General features: G+C 43.6%; 1 pseudogene across 1 annotated transcript; it reads left to right on the top strand.

Moving 5' to 3' along the window:
- The first annotated feature begins 714 nt into the window (after positions 1 to 714).
- Positions 715 to 9,849, top strand: LOC123405260 (annotated as a pseudogene). The gene is made up of 20 exons (XR_006611955.1): positions 715 to 882; positions 963 to 1,238; positions 1,326 to 1,589; positions 2,027 to 2,690; positions 2,802 to 3,259; positions 3,338 to 3,625; positions 3,722 to 4,495; positions 4,775 to 4,877; positions 5,477 to 5,729; positions 6,212 to 6,929; positions 7,035 to 7,190; positions 7,263 to 7,328; positions 7,405 to 7,693; positions 7,933 to 8,028; positions 8,250 to 8,334; positions 8,430 to 8,459; positions 8,547 to 8,628; positions 8,709 to 8,965; positions 9,503 to 9,578; positions 9,659 to 9,849. The product of XR_006611955.1 is annotated as an uncharacterized LOC123405260 (transcript).
- Positions 9,850 to 12,329: the final 2,480 nt, after the last annotated feature.

The raw sequence follows: 12,329 nt of genomic DNA on the forward strand, positions 1-12,329 counted from the left end.
TATATTCTAGAAATATTTAATTTATTTTATATATTTTCATAAATATTGTCAACTGTCTAAGATCATTTAATTAATGGAATATTCTTGTATTGCCAAAAATAATGTGCAGGTGTCTCTTCATAGATTCAGGATGAAATGTTCATCTTGTGTTTCAAAATGTTCATTTATTATATAAAAGTGCTCATGGATTAAATAAATTCATTTATTTCAAAACGTTGTTCATGCAAATCTAGATATGTGTTCCTGTTTTTTAGAAAAATGTTCTACTCCTTCACTCCCAAAATTCTGGTCTTAAGCTTAACTAGAAATGGATGTATCTAAATACTAAAACATGACTAGATACATGACGTGGATTTTTGAGACATGCGGCTACGCGCGGCCGGAATCTGGCGCGGCCGTTTGTGCGTTGCGATCGTTGCTTAATATTCCCTCCGTTTTTAAATATAGGACATTTTAGAGATTGTACTATAAACTACATACGGATGTACATAGACATATTTTAGATTATAGATTCACTCATTTTGCTCCGTATGTAGTCTTCTAATGAAATCCCTAAAAAGTCTTATATTTTAGAACGGAGGGAGTATAGCTCATTGATGAATACACGTTTTCTTTATTACCAGTTAGCGAAATACTCCTACATCGCATTATACGGCGCCGAAAGTCATACACGCATTTATGGATGTACGTTGATGCAGGGGCCGTCTGCCACGCGAAGTTAATGTTTTCTGGTTGGTGGTTGCGCACGCCCTAGCATGGTCCTGATCATTCCTCCAACTGAAAAAAACACCATCCAACCACAACCCCTCACCGTCAAGCTGCTGCCCCTTGCGGAGGAACTGAGCGAGCTGCAGAGATGGGTTCTTCGCCTGCGGAGTCCAAGTTAGTTCATTGTATCTTCTGCTGCGCATGCTTTTCTGATTCCACATGTGTTGATCTGTTTGTTCACCTGTATCGCGCAGCGTTGTGACGTGGGTGTGGGGAAAATCTGGATCTGGGCCTACGGATTTCCCTGATTTGCCGTTCCAACATGATTCTGTTGTTTTTGGACCCCATTCCGGTCGGCTAGCAACGTTACGAGAAGTGGCTGAAGATGACCCCAATGGGGAATTCGCAGATTTGCTGGATTCCATTGATGTTCGCCAGGTGGCGGACGCGACAGATTCAGAAGAGAAGAATATTGAGAGGACGGGAACCACGTATGTCGCGATGGATGATAAAGTTGGATGGGTTAGGAGGTAAGATTGCGCCCCTTTCATGGGCATTCGCCTTGCTTTGTATATTCCTCTTTAGCATGTTGAAATGGCCCGCTTCCATATTACTAGGAAAAGGCGAGCTGTGATGCCAGACGAGAGATCAACAAGCGCTCAAAGGGTTACCGCATTGGAGTCAGCGCTAACTGGGTTTGCAGAGAGGGATTCAGAGACAGTTGTCACGCCGTCGTTGGATTGTCTTTCGATTCAATAGTCAAGGATTATGAGTTCTACAACCTTTACTCGTGGGAAACTGGTTTTGGTATTAGGTACACAAAGAACAGAACAAATGTGAAGGGCGCAAAATGCATGCAGGAGTTCGTGTGCTGCTGTTCGGTAGGTTTTTACTTTTTCATGTTAAAAGATGCCCCCGTTAACTGAGAGGGTGCTTGGATCCATAGGACTAAAACTAGTCTGACTAAAAATAGTCTCTTTGAGAGGCTAAAGTTCCAATCACCCCTGACTAAAGTGGGACTAAAACTAGTCTAGAGACTAAAATCTTTTAGTCACATGAACCCCTACTAAAATGTGCATTAGTCCTCTCTCTCCTCATTTAACTCCTCATGCAAGTTCTGGATTGGAGGGTTTGGAGGATAATAAATGTTCATTAACTTGATTTTAGTCTCTTTAGTACTTGGATCCAAGCATGGGTGAGGCTAGCAAGTTTTAGTCTCACTACTTTTAGTCATGGGACTAAAACGTATCCAAGCACCCTCTGAATTTTGGATCCCTTGTTTTACTCAATCTCACATCTGGGGTCAAATAATATGCAGGGAAAACCAAGAGATGCTAATTCGAAGTCATCACGCTGCCAATGCCAGGCCATGATAAGACTTCTTCGAATTGATGATGACGGTTGGTACATCAACGAATTCAGGTCCAGTCATAATCACTCCCTGCTAAGTACTTGTGCTGAGAAGTTGCATTTCCCATCACATAGACACATTGACAAGTACACGCGGGAGCTTGTTTCACAGCTTAGATAGAACAATGTAAACTTGAGCAAGGTATACAATATAATTGCAACATTTTTTGGTAGAATTGAGAATGTACCTTTCACGAAAAGATGCATGAGGACATTGTGTGGGAAGCTAAGTTTGGAGCAAGCTGATGACGATGTACGAAAGACCATGGCTATTTTTTCGGAAATGAAAGAACAAGATAGTGAATTTACTTACAACGTGCAAGTCGATGAAGAGAGTAGAATACGGACTCTTATGTGGTCGAATGGACGCAGCAAAACACAGTACCGTCACTTTGGTGATGTCGTCACCTTTGACACCACCTACAAAACTAACCTATATGATATGCCTTTTGGTTTATTTGTCGGTGTGAATAACCATTTCCAAAGCGTGCTCTACGCTGGGGTGCTGATGCGAGACGAAACAGAAGACGCGTTCAAATGGATATTCGACGAGTTTGCAAAGATGATGGGTGGTAAAAAATCTATTACAATTCTAACACGTCGGAGAGACATCTTTTTGCTGTACAACCTTGCATTCACCACATTATCCGTAGTTTTGTGACATCCTTGTATCGTCCATGCAGATCAAGCTAGAGCTATGGAAAAGGCTATTGAAGTCGTTTATCCTAATTCCACGCACACGTGGTGCAAGTGGCATGTGCTAAAGAAGGCAAAAGAAAACCTCGGGTCGCATTACACAAAGAAATCGGATTTCAGGGCAGAATTCCATAAGCTCGTGCATGAAATGCTGACTGTCGACGAGTTCGAGGATGGGTGGGCGGCCTTACTTGACAAATATTCATTGAAGAATAATCCATACCTGACTCAGATATACGAGACTCGGCACAAATGGGCCAAGCCGTATTTTGCTAGTAAATTCTGCATCACGCACACGAGCACAGGGAGGAGTGAGAGCGCAAATCATATGTTGAAGCAGTATGTCCTGCCGTCGTGTTCTATGAATCTATTCGTCAGGCAATACATCAAACTTCAGTTTGACAGAGAACAAGAGGAGGGATTCCAAGATAAACGTACTAGGCTGGTAAGATCCGTTTGCCTTTGCACAATGTGCGATGTGGTGCATCTACCGTTGATGATTAACTAATTTTTTCCTCGGCAGAGCGGGGCGGTGCTTAAGGTGAATACTCCGCTCGAAGTACATGCCAGCAAGATTTATACACGGAAGATGTTCGAGATATTCGGTGGTATAATCTATGAATCTGGAAGATATGATGTTGAAGAAATCATAAAAAATAAAAAATATATAGTGACGCATCAGAAATCAGAAGAGCGTGAGAAGTGGTTCAAATGCCGCTTCGAGGTTAACGCATCGGATAACCTTGGTTTCTTTTCATGCATATGTGGGCTATTTGAGCATATGGGTATGCTTTGCTGTCATTCGCTGCAGGTATGCTACCCACGACAAACTATTCTCTTGTTTGGAAATTTTTTTCGAGTTTTGCTGCAACCACTATGGTGAATTGCGCTCATCCTGCCTTTGCAGGTCATGACCTTGCTACGTTTGAAAGAGATCTCTCCAAGGCACATCCTGAAGAGGTGGAGCGTACATGGGAGAGACAATCTGCCTGCTCATCTGAAGCACTACCAACAGGACATGGGGCCTCGAGATGCACCCACTTTCCGACACTCAGCCTTATACGTCACGGCGCTCGAAGTGGCTAATATGGGTGATAGGAATCCTGAATCATTTGAATTCATGATGTCTGGCTTGCTTGAACTAAGAACCAGGGGTGTCGCGGTCTGTGCTCCAAAAGACGGGCTCGGTGTTGTTGAGCAGCAAGTGTCCAACAATGGAGTATCTGGGGCGAATTTGCTCGATGGCAAGTCTGGTTGTTCGATGAGGAGCGTGGAAGGAAACCGCTCGAAATCTAAAGATGCAGTCTCGGTGTCGGTGCACCCTCCGGTCAGCCAGGCGTCAGAGGGATCGTGCGCAAACGGAGCAAGCTACAACTCGGACTACTCTGAAGCTGGCTCTCGTCTGATGATGAATGGCGAACAAGATTTGCTTGCGCCAGAAAGAAACAAAAAACATGGGTGGCCAACGACAAGCCGAGATAAAGATCCATACGAGAAAGAAAGCGGTAAAAGATCAAGATTCTGCTCCATCTGTAGGGGCAAGGGGCACAAATCAAGCACATGCCCTGATCGAGGTGACACCCTGAAAAAAGAGAGGAAGATTGCTACTTGCGGAAGGTGTGGTGTGCCAGGGCACCGGAGGACAACGTGCAGCAAGCCCCTCCTCTCGATGATGGCTGGTGTCCCCTCTACACATTAGGCTCGCGTTGTTGTAGTGTATCGTGTAGTTTTTCACAAACTTTGTAACTTCGTGAACTTGGTTGTGTTCATTGTTGAGGAAATCGTTAACTGGTAACTGCTCGATGGGCTGGTGAGTAGGGGATTAATGGGTTAATCGGCAAGTTAATCGACCATTTAATCCATTAATCGAGCGATTTATGAGTTAATCGGCTACTTGGTGACCCTGCGAGTAGGGATTAATCGGCAAGTTAACTGGTTAACTGGACGAATTCTTGAACAGGGCTTGTGTTACATTCCACGAGCCCCGCGTTCTGTCTGTGGCCGTGTTGTGCACCTTGAACAAAAAGCGTCTTTACATTCACGCCGCCCCGCCTTCGTAAGACGTAACAGATAAAACGGTGGCAACTTCATTGTCGTGAGGTGGGATCGCAGGTTTAACCTTGTCTGTTTTTTGCCAGCTCGGAGGAGGTGATTTTATGACGCATTTGATGCAACTACTGCATGTGGACCCTGCCAGTCGGATGCGAAAAATGCATCCATGATAAACTTTTCCTATTTTTTAATTAATTATTCAAAATAAAATAAGTGTGCATAAAATAATTGCTACAATTTTGAGCGCATTCGTTATCGGGATTTGGATATAAAATGGAAATTTGTTCGCCACGGTGTCTAAAACTCTTGCACGCACATGCGGTCTTTTATGAATACTAGACCAAACGTTGCCGATTTTTTAAAAAACATTTGTACGAAAAAAAGGGGAACTTACTGAAAGTTTTGTCCCCATCATCTCTATCTCGCGTGCAGCATGGGGTGTCTTTTTTGTGACCATGCCTGGGCACCTTCGCACGTACGTGCTGACCGCGTGGATTCGATCGCACAGAGTACGCAAGGCGACGACCGTGGTGATGCGGGCATGCCCTGGGAACAGTGTAGTTTTGTCTTTGAAATGTATTTTTATATGTTTTTATTGTTGTGTGCACAGGCAGCTCCCCTCGTGCTGTTCTGTTTGAATGCCAGGGTTTCGATGCAGCTGAGCAAAATGTTTTTCGTCAAAAAATTTTCCCTGCAAATGCCAAAGCGGTGGAAACATTAAAGTCTGCGAGGGAGCGAGCTAAATGCGACGCGGTGAGGATGGATCACGTGTGGCCGCGTCTTCCATGGCTCTCGCTTGTTGCACTACATAGGTTCACTGTGCCGCCGTACATGTCTGGGCATTTTGGTAATGAATCCGCACGGTACGTGCTCGAAGTCGCAGCTGGCACAGAGAAGGGTACGCTTCTTTTAAGCCGACGCGCACTGTACACAGCGATCATCATCACGCTTTGTCGTCGTGGCTGGTCGAGTTGACGGATACGCAGAGGCCAGTTTAGTCGGCCATTACTCCGGTGTACTTCCTCTCGCAGATGTGCTTGCATAAGAAAGGCCGCTGGCCAGACAAACTCGAACTCGGAGGACCCATAGCTAGGCCCTCTTCTTTTCCATCTCTTCATCTGCTAGCTCGCGCGCCGAGCTGCGCCCGACGACCGAGGTGACCATTGCTCCCCTTCTCCACCTTATCGTCCGTGCTTCCTTCCATCGTTACTCATGTCGTGTTCTTCTTTTGTCTTATCTTTTTTGCTGCTTTCTTTTGTTTTCTTCATCTTGTTTTCACCCGCGGCCATGCTTTCCATTAGATGACCGGCGGTTTAGATGAGGGGCCTAAGTGAAACACGACTAGGAAAACTTCGTGGACCAATGTTTACGAGTCTAGGAAGAGAGCGAAATCGAACAAGATCATGGTTGACAGTTGCTTCGCCCCTAAAGATGTCTACGAGGTGTCTGGTTATCTTACTGACGAACAGAAAGCGCTTATAGTCTATATTGGTCTTGGGGGGATGCTAGATGTAGACAACATAACACATGTGGATAGGGAGTTCTCGTGGCATTTGTTGCTCAATGTCGACTTAGAGCGTGCTACTTTGAAAATAGACGAAACAGTTGTCTACGCTTTCAACGAGGTTGACATCCACAACATCTTAGGAATTGCCTTGGGTGGGGATATAGAAATCGAATGTAAGAATGCATCGCCAACCGTGGACCAGCTCGCTAGCATTAGATCTGCCCTAGGATTAGCCGAAGCCTTTCTATATGTAACAACGTCTGATTTGAAGTTGGCTTTGAAGAGACCATGTCAAACGCCCCTGTCCGATGAGTACAGAGTTAGGACCATCATCGGTTTTGCTATGCTTTGCATGGCCACTTGTTTTAGTCCCAGGGAGAAGAGGTCAATGGTCCCAGCGGAAGCATACGAGATTTGCATGGACCACTCGAATCTGCATAGGGTGAACTGGGGGAAATACATTTTCACCGAGCTAATCCGCGTCGCCGCGAGGTGCCAACAACTATTGCTTGAAGGGAAGGCGCCTCACGTGTACGGGTGCCCTCTGGTGTTGCAGGTGAGCAAGTTTTGTCAGCGTCGACAGGCGTTTTAACGATGCGGCTGCATCTTCATATTCATGCCGGCCCCAAGTGTGACCCTTTGTTTTGATTTTTGTTTCCAGGTATTGTACTTTGACTCGGTAGATGTTACTGCGTTCGTGAGGCCTGATCCATCCGTCAGGCCAAGAACAAGGTTTTACACTGCAGCCATTCTCAGCACGCTTATACTCGGAAACACGTTTCCTCGCACCGGCCCCAAGAAGTACGGCGTGCTGAAGGCGAGTTATTGCTGCATCTTTATTTCATCGTTTTCAAAATGGTTGTGAGCTGATAACAATAACATGCAACAGGCTACGGTCATTGCAACTGAAAATCTTCCATGGGATACCACCCATGTCAGGCAAGACATTGCAGAGGTAAATTGTATACGATGATTCTGAAATCCAATCTATGTTCGAGCGAGACCGCCCTGAGTTGCAATCTCAGTTTCAGGCCAAAGCTTTCATAGAACGATCACTTCAGGAGCATGCGTTGGCTAGCACCGAACGCAACAGGCTGTTCTTTCAGAGGCTAGCTGCGGTTAACACCGGCACAATATGTTATATGAACAACAACATGCGCAGCGACATCGAGATGCACATGCAAAGTGAGAGAGTTATGACCACGGGGTACATGCAAGCTTTACTTCGGTACGTGGATGAGTTGGGATTGTGTGACTCTGCCAACGAGCTTACAAACCAGTTGAATGATGTTGCCGCACAATCAGGTAGTGTACATACATAGGTGGTGTTTCTTTACTCAGGGACTAGACTAAAAAGTCTCTTTTAGTCCCTAGGTAAAGAAACAGGAGAGACTTTTTCTTAAGGGACTACAAAAAGACTTTCTTGAAGGGACTTTTTTCTTTAGTCCCTGGGACTAAAAAAAAGGTCAGTCCCTTGAAAAGAAACACCACCATAAGTGTCTGGTGCGCGTTTTGTCTGTTTTTATGACAAAAAATAATGATTGTGGTGGAATGAGCAGGTGCCTACAACGGGGCTGCAGCAGCGGAGGTGGCGAGCGATTCTCAGACAATAAATCTGCCGGCATTGATTTCTACAGTAGGCGTTTTCCATCCTGGTATGCTTTCCTTTTGCATCCTGAAGCACGAGCCCGAATTTACTGATGTTACCTAGACATACGGTACGCCATGCAGTAGACATGCGTCTGGATCCAGTCGGTCGATCGATCTCCGTCCCTGTGGGAATTGAGCAGACTGCTAGGGGTGAGAATAAATATCAATGCGACATTTTGAATGTTTGTTTGGGTGGAATTTAATGTCTTGCTTCGCTTTTGCCCAGTTTCGTTCTTGAACACAAGCCAACTAGCCCTCCCTATTTTGCCAGGCGTACCAGTTCGCATGTCGATGGGCTCTTTTGGTCAGTTGTACCTGGATGGTGGACTAGATGCCATGGCGCGGGCTGACGACAACATGGGCTTCGTGCTCCTGAGCAGCAAGAAAGAAAATAACATGGATGAAGGGAAAGAGATAATTGTTTACCGGGGCAAAAGTAAGTTTGTTAGCCTCCCCTCTGAGAGCACTGTGATTTTGTATTTACAAACTATTGACTGACAAATAGTTGCATTCTCTAACGCAGCCGATCTCCCGAAGGAACTGAATTTGCTAGCAAACTTTGGCGTGGAGAACATCTACGTTACAATGTGGAGACGTGTCGTTTGGTAATTATAAATCGCTTGCTTGGTGGTGAGGCAGGACACACGTATAATATCACTTCTCACGAGTACATGTTTCCTTGTAGATTTTTGTGCCTGTTAAAGGGGGCGGCGGATTCCACGTGCTATATGTCTTCGACATGTTGAAGAAGGTTGTACATGTGATGGACCCCAAAAGAACGCAGTATGACATCATAGAGCTCGAAATGAAACACGCGCGTGTCATGGACCGTCTCCTGTTTGGTCTGTGCAAGTGCATTGAGACGTTTTTCGTTGGGTGGCATGTTAGAGCGGACGATTTCAAAAGGAAGGCGCACCGCATGATGCACGAACCATCGAGCAGGTAAATGCGTATTTAGCTCTTGACCCTCGGATTTGTTAAAATGCATTTTTGACTGAATCAAATAATGATCTAAAAAACGGTTTTGCTATTCTACAGTCGAGTGTTTTTCAATTCGCCGTCATTCAATTTTGTGTTCATCCGATCTGGTGCTAAGATTCGCGCCGAGAACTTTGGTTTTTAGGCGCTGTGTATGGAGTATGTATTTTTCGACTTCAATAATTGTACTTCTTTAGTATTTAAACTGTACTTTTTGGTGATTTACACTACTTTTTTGGTATTTACAGTGTAAATTCATCAGTTTTTACAGTGTGAGTTCATCAGTTTTTACAAGTGTAATTCTAGGAGATTTGGGTGTAATTCGAGGGATCTATGACTGTAATTTATGGGTGTTTTACGCTGTAACTTCATCAATAAATACACTGTAATTTTATAAGTTCCACTGATTTGACTTAAGTTGTTCTATTATTGGTTAGAAAACTTGAGTGATGCCCAATTTATTTTCAGTCGAATGTCAAATAGACACTCCCAAAAATGCAGCAATGACTCGCCTTTCTTCAACGTCCACTACATGATGAAATTTGATGGGGAATACATGACAGAAGAGATATGGCCGGTGAGTGTACACACTTGTGTTTTTTGTTTTGTTTTTGCTAGTGTGTATCGGACGCTCATCGAATGTGATTGCTCAACCAGGACCAGATGTTTCGGTTGAAGCAGCAGCTTATGAGGTTTCCCTCACTCTGCTAGGGAACAGAGGGGCCCCCCTTCAGAGGTTGTGGACCCGGAAGTCTGATGATATGGTCGGTCTCTTAGCTCAGGCCCGCGAATGGTTGCGGTTATTGTATAATTAAACTTATGACGCAAGAGAAAATCGAGTGCGTGCCTGCCCTCGCGTTTTTACTTTCTAGAACATCTATTTGTATAATTAAGACCTACTCCTCGGAAGCGCATGCAGCCAGACTTGTGCACTTACGCTTTTGTTGTGTTTCTAATTAAGAAAAATGGTACTCCCTACGTCCGGAAATACTTGTCCTAGAAGTAGATGTATCTAGACTTATCTTAGTTATAGATACATCCATTTTGTACATATTTAGGACAAGTATTTCCGGACGGAGGGAGTATGAAATCCATCAACATCGTTGTCGCGCGTGGACGATGTGCAGCTCTGTCTGAATCAAAACATTGCTTCGCATACCGTCTTCTTGGGATACACTGTTTTTATTGCGGGGTTAGCGGACTAATCGTCAAAGTTAATCGAAGATTTAATCTTCAATCGAGCGATTCATCGGTTAGTCGGCTATCTCAATGACTCATATGAGTAACTAAAATTGGGTTTAGGGTTTAACGGTCTAAAATAAGCTTGTTTGTTGGACGCACACGGGCAGTTCGATGGAGGAGCCCCTTCTGATGGAAAACTCAGAAATGTCAATTATATTCAAAACGGTGCTTGGGACAGCAATTGTCGTACAGAAACACGAAAGAGCCGTAGAAAAATTAATTATATGTTTTTATTATGTCTACAATAACCCTTGTGACATATTTCCAACGGCGGTCTAGTTTGGCCTTTTGTCTAGATCGGCGGAGGGTCATCTTGTTACACAAGTGGATGGTACGGAGAACACACGAAAAATGTGATAATTGGCTACATTGTTTTATTGTGGGTTTAGCGGTATGGTAGTGAAGGCAGTTAATCGAAGGTTTAATCAGTTAATCGGGCGATTTGTCGGTTAGTCGGCTCCTCAATGACTCATATGAGTAGTTAAAATTGATTTTAGGGTTCAACGGGCTAATTAAGCTTGTTTGTTGGATGCCGCATCGCACACGCGCAACTCAACGGAGCAGCCCACATCGGAACCCCCCGGTTGCCCATGTGATGGAAAACTCAGAAATGTCAATTATATTCAGAATGGCCCATGGATGGTTCGGCTCGGAAAGTGTGAAAACCATAGCGGGGGATCCCCCCTCGGAACACCGGTGGTGTATCCACGGGGGGACTCCAAATGTCTTTTATCTTCAGAACAGTGCATGTATGGTTCGACTCGGAAACGGTTAAAACCATACCGGGAGTATGACGCTGAACTGTGATGTCGTAGCACAGAGAAGGCGTTAAAATTGGGTTACATTGTTTTAGCACTGGATTGACGGGGGCAATCATTAAATTCTGTCAAGCATTTTAGTCGGTTAATCGATCGATTAATCAGTTTGCCGGGTACTCAATGATCCATATGAGTAGGGTTGTGTCTAGAAACATGAAACAGCCCTACAAAAATTGATTATATGTTTTATTATGTCTACAATAACCCTTGTGAGATATTTCCAACTTCAGTCAAGTTTGGCATTTTATCTAGATCCGCGGGGATCATCTCGTTACACAAGTGGATTGTTCGGAGAACGATGAAAAAACCATGATAATGGGATACATTGTGGGATTAGCAGGATGATATTGAAAAAAGATAATCGAATGTTTAATCAATTAATCGGGTGATTTATCAGTTAGCCGGCTACTTAAGGGTCCATGTGAGTAGGTTTTTGTCGGTAAAAGATAACTGCTTAGGCAGACGAAATCTTCCAACACGTGACATAACAGAGATTATGACTGAGGTGAGTATCAGACTGAAAGCTTTCAAACGTCAGCCCAGACTGACGTGTTGTAACACCCAGTTTTTGGCCTTCCTGAAAAATTAGCTTACTTCAAAAATCAGGACCAATTAAAAAATTTGTGAATACTTGTGATGCTTGGAGTGACTAATGTTTGCCTGTTTGCTTGAGTGCATGTGATTGCTTCCCATTAATTCTTGCCATCCCCCTAATCACCTCCTTATTCCATGATCTCCTGCCTAATGATCATGCCATGTGTTTAGGACAAATACCTACTTTTACCAAATATTATTTTCACCAAAAAGCACTTCTTTGAATTAAACTTTCAAACCCGTGAGATGAGGTTTGTACTACAAGTCCTCAAGATAGGGAATTTCTTTTGCACCAATTATTCTATTTAAAACCTATTATCAAAATGTCCTCCAAAGACCACCATATTATTATTTTAAAATTTATTTTATTATTTTATTTAAAAGCCTTTGTGTGAGGCCAGAAATGGTCTCCTATAAAGGAAAGTTATTTTTATTGCTTCCAAAATATTTAAGAAAAATTAGGGAAACTCAGTGGATATATTTATACCATATTTATGAGTTTCAACACATGGTCATGTTCAAAATATTGGGCAAACCCCTCCAAAACCATTCCTGCTTATTTCAAGCTTTTGAAATATTTCTATTAGAAATATTCTCAATAAATTCCAGTAAAATTCTATCATGTCATATATGATATTATTGATGATCTTGCCAAGTTTCATCTCAACCCAAGT

The sequence above is a fragment of the Hordeum vulgare genome, chromosome 6H (genome assembly GCF_904849725.1).
Source record: "Hordeum vulgare subsp. vulgare chromosome 6H, MorexV3_pseudomolecules_assembly, whole genome shotgun sequence".
NCBI lineage: Eukaryota > Viridiplantae > Streptophyta > Magnoliopsida > Poales > Poaceae > Hordeum > Hordeum vulgare.